This window comes from Ursus americanus, chromosome 31 (genome assembly GCF_024610735.1).
Source record: "Ursus americanus isolate L20-20 chromosome 31, mUrsAme1.1.p, whole genome shotgun sequence".
Lineage (NCBI taxonomy): Eukaryota > Metazoa > Chordata > Mammalia > Carnivora > Ursidae > Ursus > Ursus americanus.
Window position 1 is genome coordinate 20,724,642 of NC_142157.1, and position 19,386 is coordinate 20,744,027.

A 19,386-nucleotide genomic window follows, 5' to 3' on the forward strand; every position below is an offset into this window, starting at 1 on the left:
CGTTCTCAACAAATTCGAGGGGAGCCTTGACAAAGTGCAGGCTGACAAACAGGGGGAGACAGAGTATTTGTTTTGTTTTCATTCTGTACACTTCCTGCTCCCACAGCCGCAGTCTTCGCTAACCAAGTCCCTCGGATCCAGCGAGCGCAAGTGACGCAAGCTTGCGTGTGTTTTGTTATTGTTTAGTTCGCACTGCGTGCTTTGTTTTTCCTAAACAGAAAACATGGAGCAAACGATCTCCGTGACCAAAACCAAATGTTTTGGCAGTGCATACATCAGTGCGGAGCGCTGTGGGCGGCAAGCTCCAGACAGGAGACCCTGTCTGATCCTTCATGGCTGTACCACCAGCCAAAGGAACCTTCTGTGACCGCCTAGCACTGTGCTGGAGAGGGCAGGACAGGGTGCGAAGGAGGAAAGCAGAAATCGGCTCTGATGTGTGAAGAATTTTGTCATAACGACGGATGCTGAATACTGACTGGGTTGTATTTTTAGATTTTTAGGTGCGACGTTACTATTTGCACATCTACAACTAAACGCTGAGCATAACTTGTGTTAAAAGATAAACTCAGGTGTATTACAACGTTCGAGAACGTGTCTGACCAAACACGAGTCAAACCAGGCAGCACGGAACCACAAGGGTTTGGGAACCCTCCACCGACAGGAGCTGGGAGAAAGGCTTTTCTAGAGAAGACACGGAAGCCAAGGAAAGGCACTGGCTACAGGTTAAGCAGTTGCCTTCTCTGCGAAAGCCTAGTTGGCTATTACTGATGGGTTTGTTTCCTGGGATACGAATGCATTTATAGGAATCGGCTCTGGCTTGGTTTCGGGGTGTTTTCATAGGTTTCCAAGACATTAGAGTCACCCCAGTCAAATGGTCTTTTGTTTAATTACTTTAACACTTGTAATGACTCCAAAGAGCTTTACTGAAGGCATCTCAAGTATCTGCTTAAACATCTTCAGTCAAGTCGGGAGCTCTTTCCCACTTCCTCATGGCCTTCTGTGAGTCAAGATTTCAGAGGAAGCGGTTGGCTACTGAGTGGGAACGTAAGGAGGAGCACTGTTGACTTACTTGGGCATGTCTGTGGTAACAGAAAGATATCTTTCCATGTCACTTTTAATGGTTGTACGTATCTATACCCACTGACTAAATAATATGTCTCACTTAACCAATCAGATAACCTCTCAGTTCCCCCAGAAAGCAGAAGCTGAGGCAGAGTGTTTACAGAGGAGTAAATCCAGGGAACAGAAGTGAGAGACAGTAAAGCAGAGAAGGAGAGAAGGAAACTATGAGGGCTCATTATTGACTTGGCGGCCACTCGGTATTGCTTAGTCCTTCCGGATGATTCTCTGAGAAGCCCCATAAGCCATGTCTGGGGACAGTCTGCCAGGAGGAGTGTGTTACTTAACCTCTGCACTGGTCAAGGGTGTTCTGGCTTTGGTGTGACTCTCCTGTGCGTCCACGTACTCTGTGATAAGCACGGTCCTGCGCGAGAACGTCTCATGTCAACAGGGAAGACCCGAGGGGAGTGAGGTGAATAGGAAGTGAGGTGCACAAAAGAGCCCACGCAGATGGACTGCCTCAGAGATGGGTCGGACGAGAGACAGGGAAGGCTGGGACCATCTGTGGGGCTGCATCAGAAGATCGACTTTTCTTTTTCTATTTAAAATATACATTGTCTAGGTCAGTTCAGGCTGCTATACAAAGTACCATGAACTGAGTGGTTTATAAACAACAGAAATTTCTCTCTTCCTGTACTGGAAGCTGGGAGTGTGAGAGGACAGTACCAGCATGGTCAGTCTGGTGAGAGCCCCCTTCCAGTGGCGGACGGCCATCTTAGATGTTCTCACTGTATCCTCGTGTGGTAGAAAAGAGGGTGAGAGAGCTTCTGGGGTCTCTTCTATAAGGACCCTAATCCCACTCCTAAGGGCTTCATTCTCATGTCCTAATCACCTCCCAAAGGCCCTTCCCTCCTAATAACCTCACGTTGGGGGGTTAGGATTTCAACATATGAATTCTAGGGGGGACACATTCAGTTCACTGCACACATCTACAACGTGTTATCCTTAACTATTTCCTTCGGTAAATTCTCAGATCAAAAGGTGTTTCTATCCAAAAAGGTGTGATATAGATCACCAAATCTCCCTCTGGAAGGATGTGCTAATTCTCTTGCCTACTGACACAGGGGAAAAAATACCTATGTTCTCTTAGCCCGGACTATAAATCCCAAGTCTCAAGATAGGTTGGAGAAAAGCTTTGAATTCTGCTTCCTACAGCTTAACCACTTACACTTGGTAGAATTAGCTCAGTAATCAAATAATTTCCTCTTTAATTCATCAAGTATTTGTTCAGTTCCTCTGTGTGCAAGGTTCTCTCTTCAAGGGAACACAGATCAACAAGAAAAAATACGGTTTTGCTCTGGGAGATGGATATCCTAGCGGGAGAGAAATACTGACATAACAACATTATTCACTGCAGTTGTGGTAAGTTTTACAAAGGAGATGCACTGATGTGATGGTACTTACCATAACACTTAAGTAGAGGGACTTGCCTTATTTTAGAGGTCAAGGAGAACCAGTCTTTTGGTAACCAAAGAGAAAGAAACCCCACACCTCTAATATTTTAAAGACAAATTAAAAATAAATTATGATTCTCAGATAATCTGAGTATAATTTTTAAAAATCAAGCATATGTAAACTTGTCCAAGTTAGCGTTGGCCCATTCAAGAAGGTATTCTTGGGAAAAAAAATGCACATGTATTCCAGAGTTGTTACCATTGTTTGAAAATTATTTAAAGTTCATTTTCTGAAAGTGTCAAACAAAATTAAAAATATGATATTTTTGAATGCCCTTTATATCGATAACCCATTTCCTCTGAGGTCAAGTTAGTTTTTCTGAAACAGCCCAGAGTCATTCAAAGCCAAGTTTAATGGATAATGTACAATCTGGGACATAAATTTTTTGCATTACAAACACTGCTTGACTGTAAAAGTAATGAGCTGTCTTCTTTCTGTACTTCATACATTGCCTCAGAGAACAGTCCTAGCAATTTGTCAACACGTTTTGAAAGAAAGTTAGTCCCTACCATGGTTCCCCAAAGTTTTCTTAATTTTTTATGCTTCCTATAAGCCATCTTCTTGGAATTTTTATTAAGAACTTCAAGTATGCCTGCAGAAATTTCTTAGCACAGGCCTGTCAGGAGACTGGATCATAAGCTCTGTGGTTATTTCTGTTTACTCGTGGCAGAAAAAAAATCAAAGGGTTTCAGTAATAATTCATATGCGTTTCTATCGACCCCCACAAAATCAAGGACTTCTACTTTCGAAAAGAAGTGCTAAATACTAACCACAATTTTGAACACCCAAATAGTCACAATTTATAGGATCCCCCCTCCCCCGCCCCCCAGTGTACAACAGAAGAATTGGGAGAAGTAGTAACAAAGAAATGATCTACTTTTTTACTTCTTTCCTTTGGAGCATCTTGTTCATTCTATTTCAATTCCGGTATGCTAAGTTTTCTAGAATTGTTTCTATGCTAAGTTACTTGTAGTGTACCCGGGGAAGGAAAAGCTTTGAAGAGAGTTGTTTTTGCTCTTGTTTTCTAAATGGCTCTTTTTTTCCTCTCCAGCTTTACTGAGGTATAAATGACAAATCGAGTTGTAAGACGTTTAAAGTATACTACATGATCACACACACACACACACACACACACACACACATAGCGAAAGGATCTCCCCCAAGTTAATTAACAGATCTATAACTGCCCCCCATATTTACTTTTTTGAGAACATTTAAGTTCCACTTTCTTAGCAAATGTCAATTACACCGTATTGTGTTATCAACTGTCGTCACCACGTTATACATTAGACCCTCAGACCCTACTCATCTTGTAACTGAAAGGCTGTATCCTTTTACCAACTTCTCCCCATTTCTCTCCACCCCCCAATGGCTGCCCCTAATGCGCAGGCCCTCTCTGAGCTCCAGACAGCTACAGATAGTCAGGGGGAACTTTTAATCTGGAACTTTCTATAGACAACACAATAATTAAGAAAAACAAAACACACCCCACCCCCCCTATAGAATGAAAAATGTGCCCCGAGTGGCTTGATTACATATAAGTACATTATTAATGGAATGCGGCAGTGTTATATTAATTGCCTTTTGTTCCTTCTACGGTTGGGCGGCTCAGAAATCCTCTCACCTGATCGAGTACAGCGCTTCCTAAGCTCACATGTCAGGGCTCCACTGGTACCTCCCAGCCCAGGATGGTGGCGTTTGTCTGTTAGGTCCCTTATTACTAATAGCAGCCTGTCTGCAGTCGCCTGAACTGGACCCTGAATGCACACTTCAGCAGATTTATACACAAAAAGGTGTTTCTTTCCTGTGTTCTCTCACAAACAAAAGAAAACAGAACAAAACAAAACAACCTCCCTGCAAATTCTCCTGACGTCAATTACTCAGAAATCGGAGAATGTCTTTCCTCTCTATCGTGTGGCCCTTCAGCTCTTTGCCTCCTGCTCTGTGCTCTTCCCGTGTTCCAGGCTCTGCCTCAAGCTTAAGAACAGCCAGATTTGCATCCATACTCTGGTGGAAAGACACGCTTCCCCCCCAGGTCTTACGTGGATAAAAACACGAATACCGCTATCGGCTGGGCTCCCAACTGACATCCTCCCCTGTGTTTTAACAGCCTCGGGAAGTTGACTGCTTATGCGTTTCATGCTCAGAATCCAATGGCTACACCAACGTGCCACATATTTTTCACTGTATACATTTTAAATCTAACTAGTCCTAGGGAACATCACCATTGGCCACGGTTTGAAAAAGAAAATTAAAATTGCAAAAGTCAGAAGGATTCTGAGCTCAGTAAATAGAAGTCAGTGGGTTTCCCCAGGGGCTCTGGGAGAAAGCAGAACACGGTGCAGTCGCTGAATTATTGAGAAGGCCTGGGGAGACCAGCCTTGGCCATGAACTGATTGTGCGACCCAGCGCACGTAAGCCTTTCTAAGCCTGGTTCCCATATCTTAAAGAGGTTTTTGTGAATCGTAAGTGAGCGGGAACCATACGTCGCGGTCGGCACAGAGGCACAGGGACCATCAAAACAGGAAGTGACAGAGGCCCCTTCCTAACCAGTCTTGAGTTCTGCCAGTCTGATACTCGTGGATAAACAGTAAGATCTGCTTATGGGGTGGGCACGGGGGTGGTCAGGGAGAGGATCAGTAAGGCACCTCTTGATCCAGAGAGCAATAATGACAGCCATACTCTTAGGACGTGGTCCATGGACGAGCACGCCCCCCACATTTAGCAGGCATCACCAGGCTCGTGAAGCCAACATGCAGTCTGATCTTGCAAAAGGCAAGCTGGGTGCTTCCCTGAGCTTCACGGCTACACGCTCATCTACCCGGGCCGCCTCCCCAGGGACCGTGAGCTGGTGCTGCGGAGGAGCGCATGAACGAGGCACACGGGTGGTGAGTGGACATCCTCACGTTCATGCAGCCTAGCCATCCGCACGGACTGACTCACGGCACCTCAGTTCGTGAGCTTGACTAATCACCTGGCTTGCTGCCAGACCCTGACTCCAGAACCAGAGTCCACAGCCCGGAAAGTCACCCTGCCCCACTGTCCCTCGCTTTGTTGTATGTGAGATGACACGTCTGCGGGCCCTTGAGCGCTCACATGCTCTCCTCCTATGGGCTGACGCCAAGCTGAGATGTGCAATGCTCCCCCACCCCACCATGACAGCTCCTTCTTACCAGAAGTCTCATTATATGGTTTTAAAAGGCTCTTTTTTCTATGTGAGCAATTTCGGGGAGATATCTGGAAGCATACCGTTTCATCGTCTTGACGTTTAGAGCTCAAAGAGCCCTTCACCAGGGAATCCAGCCTTCTCATTTTAAAAATGAAAAGACACAGCCCGGCAATTCTGGGTCTCATTCAAGGTCACAGATAGTAGCGTGGCAGGGAGCCGCACCTGGGGCCCTGGGTTCCGCGTCCAGTGACACCCTGGCTCTGGTTCAGATACACGGAAAACACAATTGAAACCTCGAGAAATGATTTTCAACTTTACATGGCAGTTTTCAATTGCTATTTTACAGCCAGGAATAGAGAAGTATTTTTAAGCAGCAAGAACAACCGAAAAGTCAATCTCTCTCTCCACATCAGCTATTTAAAGCACGTTACGTTAATTCTCTGTGTGACCGTGTAACAGATAGGAGAAGGCGCCCATTGCTGGCCTGGCTTCCTCGCACACCAGGGCACCAGATGAGTACTGACTGATGGCTTCAGACACTAATAAGTCCAGAGTCTGTTCCTAGGAAAATGCTTTGCATGAGTCATTAAGGCTATTTTAGGGCTTGCTGTCTTGAATATAAACTAGCACTGGTGATTCTGAATTTCAATGTGGTTTCATTGAAGGAAGGAGAAAGCAGTGCATATCTTGTTTTCAAGGCTTGGGTAGAGGCAATATGTTTTTAAAAAAGGACTGATGGTAAATCTATAGACTTGCATTACTTTTATAAATTCTTTGAATAACAACCCCAATATTGAGTTTATGTTGAGTAACATACTAACTTAAATCAAAATACTACTACCCGAAGCATGCATTTACTTCCACTGTGGATGTATCATGTCATCGTAAGCCAAACAGAATCACCTGTGATCTTTAAAAATAAATAAATAAATAAAGGTGCTGAGCCCCACCTGCAAAGTCTTGCACTGAACTGCCAGTGGGTAGAGCCAAAACATGACTATTTTTTACCGATGGCCTTTAAAACTAGCACCACCATGGCTGACTCGCAAGCATGTCTTCGACGAGGAACACTTGACAGCACAGAACAGCAATGCAAATTCTGCCGCTGCTTTCACACCTCCCCATGTTCTTGGAGAATGGAAATCTCCATTTGAAGAGCGAATGTATTCTAGAACAGTGATGCTCAAACTTTGTTTTGCATCATAGTCAAACACTGGGGGTGGAGCCTGTTAAAAATATAAATGGCAAGTCTCACCCCCAACCTAGAACACTGCATTTTTAACAAAGCTATAAAGAATATTCAGAAGCACACAGAGTTTGAAGACTAAAACTTTCTGGAAGATTTCCCAAAAGGCTACTTGTTTTCTAAAAATTGAACTGAAAAGAGTAAACCAAGAAGTTTATTAAAGAGACGTCACTGTGTCAGACCCAACTTTAAGCCAGACCTAATTTGAATGAAGGTCCCTGCTCTTCTATCAACTCCCCACACCCTCACTCTTGGTGTTAACGTTAGGTTAAGGAGGTGGCTTACATCATGGAACCACAGAAGGCAGGGAGAGTGGAAGGATGAGTGGAATTTGAATAAATTGCAACTCCTTATCCAAAAATGGTTCAGCTGGTCAATCGTGGGGTTTAAGATGATTGAAAAGGAAGGTATGTTCCACTGATAAAAAATGGAATAAACCTAAATCTCAAAGGTGCATCTGAGATCCAAGAGCAGATGTAGGAGGCATGATGGTCGTGAAGGAGACAGAGAGGAACAACTAGTTTGGCAGAGAGATTCCGGAGTTGAACAGGTCTGGGGTGGGACATATTTGTTATTTTATATGTAGGTACCCTAGAAGCAGTTCAGCAGAAAAACAAATATGTGGTGATGTCATGGTGTTAGATGATTGGTACATGAGGTCTGTACAGGGACTTATAATTCATAAGACATACTGACCGACATTTCATCATTAACTACATACGTCCTTATACCTAGTCATCGTGTCTCCATCTCAACTGCAAACTGAAAATGTCAAGATTTCTTCTGAGTCAAACGTCAAATGCTTTCAGTAGACAAATTAAGTATTATTACTCCCATTTGCATATGAGGAAAATCAGGTGGCAGGCTCCAAACCACATGGTTATATGTGGTGGAGACTGGTCTCTAACCTGTAATTCCAACTCCACTACACCATAATTTCTCCTCCAATTTTAGGCTTTCACTAACAAGTGCTCCAGAGGAAGTGGAAAATCCAAAGGCTTATAAGGGCAGTTTAACAAGACAAGTGGCAGCAGGTTCATGAGTTCCTGTCTTGGAGAACATAGCAGTCACTGGAATGAATCATTAAAAATGTTAAAATAAATAGTTTAGTAACACGTTGTAAGGAAAAGGTGGCTCATCTTTTAATCATAAATTATAATTCCTTCATTTTAAGGACTTGCAGGAATATTCATTTGACAAATTTTCCAATGCTGACATTCCATACCTTACATTTGGTCACGCTCCATATGTGGGACTTGAAGCGTTGTCCAGCATGCCACCGAAACTGTGTGGAGCCAGAAGAAGGGACTCTCTCATGCTTGCCTCACACATTCCTCCCCTTTCTGTCCTGCATGCCTGTCTTCTCGACCAGATTTAAGGGCAGAGGGCATTCCCTTCATCTCACTGTTCTGCCAGCACCAGCCTCCGCACGCCGGTACGCCTGTGACCCAGACGCTGATGACACCAAGCTAGACGCTTGTAAAAGTCAGTCTAAAGGAGTGAAGAGCCACAGTGCCACAGAATCAGCTGAACTATAAAACTGGGGTAAATAAACTGAAGCAGACCCAGAGAAGGAGAAAAGCCAAAGAATTTTTATCTTATATTTTATTTTTATATATTTTATAATTTTATACATTATATTTTTATATCTTATATTTTATCTTGTATTATATATATATAATATATATAATGTAATAACCATATTATTGTACCACAGCCTTGGCCATATTTGACAAGTTTGTGTTAGTGGATGAAACACATACATGTAAACACACGTACATACATAATATACACAAAGAGGCAGGGATGGAGACATTTTTAAGCACATGAAACAAAAGTACTGAGCACTTATTTTTAAAAACCCAGTAAGAACTATATTCACAGCATTACTTGGCTCCTTCAGTATATCGTTGGCATTTTATCCCCAAAAGATGCTATCTTTCCCTGAAAGCCTTAAGCTGCATTTTGCATTTATGTTAAGGCCATTCATAAAATTCTGAAGTTTTTCTCCTGCATACTCTTAAAAAAAAAAACAACCCAAAACCTGGATTCTTTTGCCTTGTACAAGCATCTGGCTTCCTTGAATAGAATGCATTTCATACACATACTTCCAGGTAGCAATTCCTAAGTTAAAAACTTTATGTAAAATGGTCATTTATTCACATACATTCTTGATTAAAAAATGGATTTACAGCATGAGAAGGCAGAAAGAAAGAAAAGAAAAGAAAAGAAAAGAAAAGAAAAGAAAGAAAGAAAGAAAGAAAGAAAGAAAGAAAGAAAGAAAAAGAAAGAAAAAGAACAGTGAAACTATTCCATGTTTAAGTTGTGGGTTACATACAGAAATGAATAGAACCAGGTTCCTTAACCTCTAGGTACTTGTGATTTGTCAGGATGGAAAAGACTGAATATAATTAAGTACACATGTGATTAAATAGGTTTTACAATAAAGCACGGGGGAATTTAGAGAAACTGTACCAACCATTAAATTTATTCTTATCAGGAGCCAGATATTTTTTCCATGGATATAGTTCAGATTTTTTAGTGATTTCTGGCTCAAATCAGGCAAATTCTATTGAACCTGGCTTGTTTGTTTGTTTATATTTTAGAGAGTGAGCTTGTCGGGGGGGGGGGTGAGTTGGGGGGTAGGGCGAGGGGCAGAGGGAGGGAGGGAGACAGAATCTCGAGCAGACCCCATGTTAAGCATGGAGCCTCTTGTGGGGCTTGATCTCATGACCCGAGCCAAAATCAAGAGTTGGACACTTAACCAACTGAGCCATTCGGGTGCCCCTGAGCCTGGTTTATTAACAATAAGTCCCCAACTGGGAAAGTCATTAAATCTCTAGGTCTCAGTCTGCCTGAATGTAAAATAAGGGGGTTAGAACCAAACTATCTGCAATTCTTCTAAAGTAATTCTACGAATACCCCACTTAGAGGCCAGACTTCTGGGGTCACGTATGTTTTGGAAATTTGCCCGAAGTAAGCAAAAGGGTACCCTGGGGCACCTTAAATAGCTTTTTATAAAGTTCCTCAAGTCCATGAGCTTCATTTTCATTCAAAATACAGTTGCTAACAAGTAGGGCTGTTGTCCTAGCCAATGGCATATTAAAAGCAACAGGTCAATGGCAAGAGAGGTAGAAATACCAGCAACAGATCAGCGGTGCCAGCAGATGGAGTAACTCATGGACTTGAAGGAAGGACAAGGATCCAATGGTGATGTCTCTGGTGCTCAGCACGAGCTCCCAAAAGCAATACCAAACTCCGCATTGTGCTTTTTGTCTAAGGAGGCAGGAGAGAGGGAGGCACCCGGGTGGCTCAGTTGGTTAAGCATCTGCCTTCAGCTCAGTTCATGGTCCCACGGTCCTGGGATTGAGCCCTGCGTCGGGCTCCCTGCTCAGTGGGGAGTCAGCCTCTCACTCTGTGTGCTCTCTCTCCCTCTCAAATAAGTAAATAAAATCTTTAAAAGAAGAAGAAGAAGAAGAAGAAGAAGAAGAAGAAGAAGAAGAAGAAGAAGAAGAAGAAGAAGAAGAAGGAGAAGAAGAAGAAGAAGAAGAAGAAGAGGAGGAGGAGGAGGAGGAGGAAGAAAGGAGAAAATTTTACATACATTTCCATCAAATTTATAATATTTGCTTGTTCACAGCAGTCAGGGCCCCATTATCTAGAAAAACAATACGGAACACCTCATTCCCCAAAATGTCAACTACACGAGATTTTAAATGATTTTCCATCTTGGCGGTATAGATCACCTACGGAGCTTTTAAAAAATTCAGATGTTACTAAGCCTGAGGTGGGGGTTCAGATTATCTGCATATTTAACAGTCTTAAGTAACTCCAACACATTGACATTTTAAAACCCCTATTTATTTAATTTTATTTCTGATCATCATGTGCCTGGGTAAAGGCCTTTGTTTTTGATTTAGAAAATGTGAAGTTGCAAACTTCTCCTTCGGGGCCAGCTCGCATCTTGTGAATTCATTCAATTCTTTATTCACGCAGGTAAGAACACTGTTTTGAGCGGCACTAACAACAGTCTCGGTACAAGGTTAGGCAGGTACGCAGTAGAGATGGAAAGAGGGACAAGACAAATCTACAGTCTCGAGATCTGAATCTCAAATATAAACAGACCTGCCAACAACTGCCAAGGCAACTCAGACATTTCGGTGAAGTGGAGAACAAAGGGCGGAAGTGTCAGGGTCCCAGAGAAGGGACGGACCCACTGTGCCTGGGATGGGTTTCAGAAAAGCTGCACAGGGCAAAGCCCTTTGAGTTGCGTTGGAAAGTCAAAGACATTGGGATCCCAGGTTCCTGGCCACTGCTGCTACAGAGACAGCAGTAAATTATTCTCCCGTCCCTCTAGGGCGGCCCATGAGACTCTTCCCCGCCCCCAGACATCCGGTAGTATTTAATGTGTATCTACTCCATTGGCACCTGACATCCACCACTCTGTACTGCTCTGTATCTTTTATGCAGGTCTTGTCTAGCTAGACCGTAAATTCACCGAACCGTAAGCTTGTCGAGGTAGGAACTACCTCTTATTCATCACCGTTTTCCCAGGGCCTGGAAAACACTGGGCACTCAATAAGCATTTCTTGATCTCAACATTCCCCAAGAATACAGATGGGTATTCAAGTGTGAAGCATCTCACGGTGAAGTTTGAACTCGAGGGCTAACCACGTCATCAGTGAATGTTTGATGTTTGCGACAAAAGGAGATTGTGCTGTCAATTTATCATTTCGACGGAATGACTTTAGAATAGATTGTTTCATGCTCTTCAAAAAAATCAGAATGCCTTTCTGTCTCACCCCGGCCACTTAAAACATTACTTCATTATCTGGATGTTATTTAAATTCCACACTTTGTTTAGAATTGTTTCAATCTAAGGTCCAGTTTGTTAAGCCATGTTCCTAATAGTTGTTGGTCTAGAACTTATCCTATGACCAGGAAGCCAGGATTTTTAGATGAAGACTGAGAAATCCCATGTATGTGAGAGTCTCTGATCCTTGCTAGGACCCATAACAGATGATCAAATGAAGTGACCACAAAGGAATCTCATTTTCTTCCTTCTGCCAAAATACAAGGACAGAAACTTCCATGGAGGGTTCTCATACAATTCAAAATGAAGAGCCACCGTCAGAAGACCAAGCTCATTAGAAGTATAGGTAAAAGAGATGAAAACAGACTCCAGTTTCAGGGCCTAGATGTTCTAGTTACTTTAAGGACTAAAAGGTTTTGTTTGCTGCTTTGAGATTCTTGGCTTCCTGCACCATCACTGGAATGTCAGATAATCCATCCCTGGTAGGGAGGGGGGGTGGTGAGGGTGTGACTGTACTTGTTTGTCAAGTGTTGTCACTCTCCTGCTTGGTCTAGATAATTAAGATTATTTAGTGCCAAAAACTTTATAAAGAAAGTGGGCGTACGTGCTTATCTTTGTGAATAACAAGACTGAAAGGTTCATGGGACACTGTGCTTCACTCTGCATGTATCCCAGGAAGGGAATAAGCAGGGGTAAATGTAGGTGATGTGTGGCCATGAAGATAGGAGAAGAAACAGAAGGGAGATGTAAGTACGAAGTCAACAGGAGGCTGAGAAGCAGGACTGGGACTCTCATTTACTCACCTATACAGTTTTCCCAAGTGATTACAAACACTTCCATGGCTTCAGGTATAACCTAAAATGGTTGGTTCCTATGTCTATATATTTAGCCCCTAAGGCTTGCTTCTATATCCAACTGCCTCCAAGAATATCCAACAGACAATCCACAGCTCAACACGTCCAAGGATTAAGTCATCTAGTCAAAACGTTCATATTTTCCCCATTTTCTTTAATAGCACCTAAGCCTGGACTCCTGCCTCTTAGCTCTTTCCCATTTCCCACTGGCTCATGATAGTCTGTTCTACTTGCTAAATATATGTAGTTTTTCAATGTATCCTCTCCTTTCCCATTTCTACTTGCCCCAGGTTTAAATTTGCATGGTGTCAATTTTCTCTAATTTTACTTAACAAGTTGGAAAGGAGGAAGAGAAGAAGCAGAGCCCAGATGAGAGATGATGGTGGCTTGGACTACTCTTGTCCTGGTAAAGCTGGATACATTTTGGAGCTGGAAACATTCTGGAGATGGTCTGAATGAACACGTAAGTGGAGATGCTATATAGGCTATAAATATAAACTGAAATTCAGGGTGGAGAGTCGAGAGAAAAGAAAAGATGAGAGCTGACAGCCATGTTCTGAGTGCTGAAGAATCCTAACTTTGAGAGGTTAAGTATGGAGGAAGGAGCCTGCTTCTCCCCACCAAGGGAGGGAGGGAGGAAGGGAGGAAGGAAGGAAGAGAAGGAAGAGAAGGAAGGGAAGGAAGGGAAGGAAGGGAAGGAAGGAAGGGGAAGGGAAGGGAAGGGAAGGGAAGGGAAGGGAAGGAAGAGTAGGAAGAGAAGGAAGGAAGGGAGGGAAGGGGAGGGAAGGAGGGAAAGGAAGAAAAGGAAGGGGGAAGGAAGGAAGGAAGGAAGAAAAGGAGGGAGGGAAAGAAGGTAGGAAAGGAGAGGAGAAGGAGGGGAGGGAAGGAGGGAAAGGAAGAGAAGGAAGGAAGGGAAGGAAGGAAGGAAGGAAGGAAGGGAAGGAAGGAAGAGAAGGAAGGGAAGGGAAGGGAAGGGAAGGGAAGGGAAGGGAAGGGAAGGAAGGAAGGAAGGAAGGAAGGAAGGAAGGAAGGAAGGAAAGGAAGGAAGAGAAGGAAGAGAAGGAAGGAAGGAAGGGAGGGAAGGAAGGAAGGAAGGAATTAGCAAGGGATGGCCAAAGAACATGGTATCACAGAAGCCAAGAGAAGACAACATTTCAAGCTGGAAAGAGTGGTCAACCATTCTGAATGCTGACAGCTTGAGCAAGACAAAAAAAAAAAAAAAAAACAAAGCTTTTGACTTATTTGACAGCACAGATTGCTTCCCTTGCTCAGAACAATTTGTTGGGAGATGTTGGAATTGAGGGGATAGAGTTTGGACTGGAGAGAGGAGAGGGGAGAAGTGCAGCAACCATTCAACTGAGCAAGTCTGGCTTGGAAGGTGAGTAGAGAGAGGCACCTGTCGCTGAAGGAGCTGGGATAGAAGGCTCTTAGGATGGGCAGCTCCACAGTATGTCATGCTGATGGAATGATCCAGTAGGGAGAGAAAGACTGGATGCTGTAGGAAAGAGAAGACGGATGAAGGCAGGAAGTACTGGGGAGGTGAGAAATAGAACAAGAGGAATCTGGCAGCAGGGGAAATGCTTCCTCTGTTCGAGGAGGAGGGAAGGAGGAAACACAGAGCACAGACGAAGACAGGTTTACAAACTGGGGCCTACATGACAGCGTTACCATCCACAAACTTTTGTTTTCTCAGTATGAAGTGGAAAAAAAAAAAAACTTAAAAAAACCCAAACCTAAAAGTGAAAGAATAATTAGGTTGAGGAGAGAGGAGAAGGTAGGAAAACCATCTTGGATTAAATGAAAATGAACACTATCTATGGTTACTTAATAAATAGCTTTTGTTTGCTGTCTTATGGGCAGTGTGAGAAACTATATCTATTTTTATACATTTTCATAAATTTTTGTGACTCTTCTGTCCCAGGATATCTGGACATTTTGCAGGGTTCTAGAGAAAGACTACCCAGTCAAGGCTGCTGGGGATCTCGTGTTACTAGTTTCTGCTGGGCAAGTGGCCAAGATCGGAGCACCCACTCCCCAGAACTGAATCCACTGTCGACTGTGACGGTGGAGAGGTATCTGGTTTTGGAATAAGTGAATATCCAAAAGGGGAAAAAATGACACCTCAGCTCCCTCTCTAGAAAGATTTCAACATTCTGAGGAAGCTGTGTCTTACCAGCTAGTAGATGAACTCCCTCCTGGGACGACAGAGTCCAAATTGGGGGCCACTGGCATTTCCCAACCATACGGAGGAGGTGCAGACTTGGGTAGAAGTACAATGGCCAAAAAATAGATTTTATCAAAATGCTAAAGACAATGGACATATCATCTGAAAACATTAATTTATGTAAATAGAATCAAGGGGAAAAATCATGGACACTGGATTCAAAGAGAACTAGAGGGGGGAGAGTGTACCAATCAAGAAAGTGAAACCACAGTGGGGTCGCTCCAGACGGGAATAGGTCTATAACGACAGAATTACTCTGGACAAAAGTCAGAAGACATGGCTGGACCAGCTGAGCCCCCTGACAGTGCTGTCTAGGAGTGAGAGTAACTGAAGAAGGAACACTGGGATAGAGAAGCAGACAATAAGGAAAGTCCCCCTTTTTTTAGGAGAGGGTTCCAAACATATTGTTATCTGCTAAAAAGAAAAGTCTCCCTGGAACAACTAATGAACACAACCTCCACATCTGTATATATCAGAACTCCTACAGGGAAAAAAAAGGGTGAATAATTTGAAATATTCCTACACACATAAAAAAAATCAGATGTAAAAAAAAAAATCCTACTTAAACAGCAGAGCCATGACTGCATACATCCTGCAAAGGAATGAATTCGGGAAGCCGTCCATCAGAACTTAGCCCTACTCAACCTTCGAGAGCTCACCAGTGACAGAAAGATTATAAATGTGGAAGCAAATGTCCAACATATGGGGCTCGAAGACTAGCTCTAATCTGCTTCTATGTTCATCCAACAAAAACCACAAATGGGGAGGTAAAATATGAATTAAAACACCCTAATTTCTTCCATGTCCTTCTTTCGTGTCTTATTACGGATTTCCATTATTTCATTTATCATTTGAAAAGACGTCTCTGTGTGTGTGTATGTTTGTGTGTATACACACATATAAAAACAAACAATAAAATATGATTTTCTTTTTTAAAAAAAAATATTTCTTTAAGTAATCTCCACACCCAGTGTGGGGCTTGAACTCACAACCCCGAGATCAAGAGACACCTGCTCCTCTGACTGAGCCAGTCAGGTGCCCCTAAAATATGATTTTCTTAAAAGAAACCCCAAATATGTCAGCACTCTACCTCCGACTGAGCCAGTCAGGTGCCCCTAAAATATGATTTTCTTAAAAGAAACCCCAAATATGTCAGCACTCTACCTTCACCAGCACTCTACACGGGTGGTAGGAACTGTCCAATTGATTACACACAGTCTCTCGAATATTATGAATATTTTAAATTAGCAACCATAATACGGATAACAATATAAACGGGAGAAAAGATTATTTGCTATGCTTGGTGAATTTCTTTTCAGCATTGGTCACGCCATAGACCACCGCTCAAGTGAAAAATGTTTAGTTCCTGACTGGGCGCGCCATCACACGGCTCTCTGCAGCCTGAAGGATTTCATTCGCCCCGCACAGACGTGATCTATGCCCCGGACATGCCACCATGGAGCTCTACTGGGACGGTCATAGCCCAGAAAAGTGCATGTCCAGTTGGATGGTCTTGGCCACTGCCTTCCTCCAGAGCTGTCCCAAAGGACAGTGACATTTCTGCAGAACAAACACAGCAAAGGTGGCTGGGAGGCTCAAAGGACAATGGGCCCAAGGCTCCTGGTGCCATCGGCGTATGACATGATAGCATTCACAACGACAAGTGTGAATTTAAGGCAGCAATTAGATTTCTTTTGATATACATTTTTTCTTTTATTACTTCTTTAGATTTTTTAGAAAAACTCAAACTATGTGTTTTTTTTTTTTTTTTTAAAAACTATACCTCAGAAAGTGAATCAATGTTGAGTTACTATCAAGGGCAAAAATTTTAGAAACGCTTTGTAAAAGTTCACCTTCTTTACTTCCTTCATACTAGCTTGCATAGGCCTTGGATTAGTTGGTCATTAAAATTAGAATAATAAATTGTGGAAAAAAAACTCGACTTTATTGATACTTTTAGGTGCTTTGCGGTTTTTTGGGAGGGGAGGGTCTATTTTCAGTCTATTAATGTCACTTTAAACCAGGAAGGAATCTACAGAGGACTTTCCAAATGATACTGTTGTAATCATTCATTTATATGCTTTCAATATCTCATGACTTCCTACTGTTTGCAATAAACAAAACAGATAAAATCCCCATCTTCATGGCGTGTACAAAAACACTTAGAATCAATACAAGTAGAAATTCACCACACACAAATCAATAGTGAAACATGGAAGTGAATTAGGATAATATTTTCACATTTTCTAGACTTACATAATATTTGATTTGCCAAATTTGTTTTCCAACTAGGACGTCTACATTTTTATGTTGAGTTGCTGCTGCATAGGAGGATAAAAATTCACCTGCAACCAAACCCTGAATAGATATCGTATATTTTTCAAACTTCAATGTTTGCATAGCTTACAACACTTGTAGTTCAAGATTGGTAATTATCTGTAACAATTAGCCATGTTGAGAACAAATATATGCTACTACAAATAAGTTGATTCTTATATTTAGTTCTCCAAATATTTTTTCCCCAATTTTCTATAAAAAGAGGTTGCTGAAAAAGATCACTATTCGACCAGGGGGAGATGGTACATATTTAAACCTAAAAGTACTATCGCCCAGCAGCATTTTTAAAACGAGGGGCTATATGGTGTAGGAGGAACTCAAGTTATGCCATATAGTCTAAGGGAACAGCATAAATTGTCTGAACATCACAGTTTCCTTTGAAAGTTCTTGGGAGGTCTATCTGTACACCCAGGTTCGCGGCAGCATTACTCACAATAGCCCAAAGCTGGAAACAACCCACGAGGCCACTGATGCATGAATGTCTAAAAAGATGTGGTGTATACATGCAATAGAATACTAGACAGCTTTTTATTTTTTAAAGATTTATTTATTTATTTATTTATTTATTTATTTATTTATTTATTTGAGAGAGAGCGTCAGGGCATGAGCTGGGGGGAGGCGCAGAGAGAGAGGGAGAAGCAGACTCCCCGCCGAGCAGGGAGCCCGAAGTGGGGCTCAATCCCAGGACCCTGAGATCAGGACCTGAGCCAAAGACAGGTGCTTAACTGACTGAGCCCCCCAGGCCCTCCGAGGATTACGCAGCTTTAAAAAGGAAAGGAATCGGATACGTGCTACAGGGAGGATGAACCTTGAAGACATCACGCTAAGTGAAATCAGTCGGTCACAAAAGGATGATGGGCGTATGATCCCACTTCCGTGAGGTCGTACTACTCCTACAGCAGTCAAATTCATAGAGCGAGAAAGTAGAACGGTAACTGCCAGGAGCTGGGGAGAGGGGGGTGGGCAATGAGTGTTTAATGGATCAGAGTTTTAGTTGGAGAACATGAAGTTTTGGAGATGGACAGTTGTGATGGTTGCTCAGCAGTGTGAATGAATACCCTTAATGGCACTGAACAGGAGACTTCAAAATGATCAATTTTATGTATATTTTATCACAACAATTGGACCAAAATCCCTATATTGTGTAAAAATGAAAAAAAAATTCTTAGAGGTCAATATCATAGTAATAATCTATGAACTTGTACACAAGGGGAAAACTTGCCTATAGGGCAAAATCTGACTATCCACTCGTCCAAACGACAGTAACCCAATATCCTTTCTCATTTGTGAAGGGCTCAAATAACAAAATTCATGGAATGTTCACTTATTTAGTGCAACCACCAGTCCATATATACAGCATGTCAAATTACACGGTAGTAGGCCACCTGCAGGGCTGGAAGACACTGGTGGGGTGAAAAGACACAGGAGGTCTTAAATGAGTTCACAAGATGAGCTTATATAATATCAAAGGAAGAGTGAACTGGGGTGATGACCACGGATCCAAACAGCGCTAGAACTCAGGAGGCGAGCACTTCGTTTCGAAGTTAGTAGGAAAGGAGCCATCATGGATAGAAGCTGTGATCTGTGCCTATCTTGTCCCCAGTAAAGGAAGGCAGAAGTTAGGGGCGCTACAAGAAAGAACAGAAGGTAGGCTGTAAGCCTGAGGAGGCAGAGGACTTGAGAGGCAGCTGAAGGAAAAGAAACAGATTAAACCTTGGAGCCTTAGAAAGAATGGTGGAAAAAGAAGAGCGGTGTGGGTTCACCAGCGAATAAAGCTCAGCAACCCACGGGCGGTCCGGACTGGCAGGAAGTTTCTTAAAGGAGATGCATTAAGAAAGTGATGATTTACATTCCTCTGTCAAGAAAGTAAAAGATTACATTAAATAGATGACAAAGAATAATAATCGGCAACAAGGAGGCTGGTTAAGTGGGAAATGAAATCAAAGGATGTAACTGTCCATAAAACTAGGAAATATCTTGTCCCTTGTGTTACTGCAAAAACTATCCTTGGTATAAATAGAAACATCAGCTTCAAAGGAACTAAATGTCACCCTCCCCGAGCATCCTTCATGGACCATCAAGCTAAGTCACGCCTCATTTCACTGCACAGCAGCAAAGCTCAATTCTACTTGGCTAATGAAAACAAATTCTGCTAAGAGTACAGAATTAGAA

General features: G+C 42.6%; 2 protein-coding genes across 9 annotated transcripts in view; one reads left to right on the plus strand and one right to left on the minus strand.

Moving 5' to 3' along the window:
* The window catches only part of NSUN6 (NOP2/Sun RNA methyltransferase 6), a 306,108-nt gene that overhangs the window by 113,849 nt on the left and 172,873 nt on the right, over positions 1-19,386 (plus strand). The gene's annotated exons all lie outside the window — the stretch shown is intronic.
* CACNB2 (calcium voltage-gated channel auxiliary subunit beta 2) overlaps positions 1-19,386 on the minus strand; it is a 369,559-nt gene that overhangs the window by 57,874 nt on the left and 292,299 nt on the right. The window lies entirely within an intron of this gene.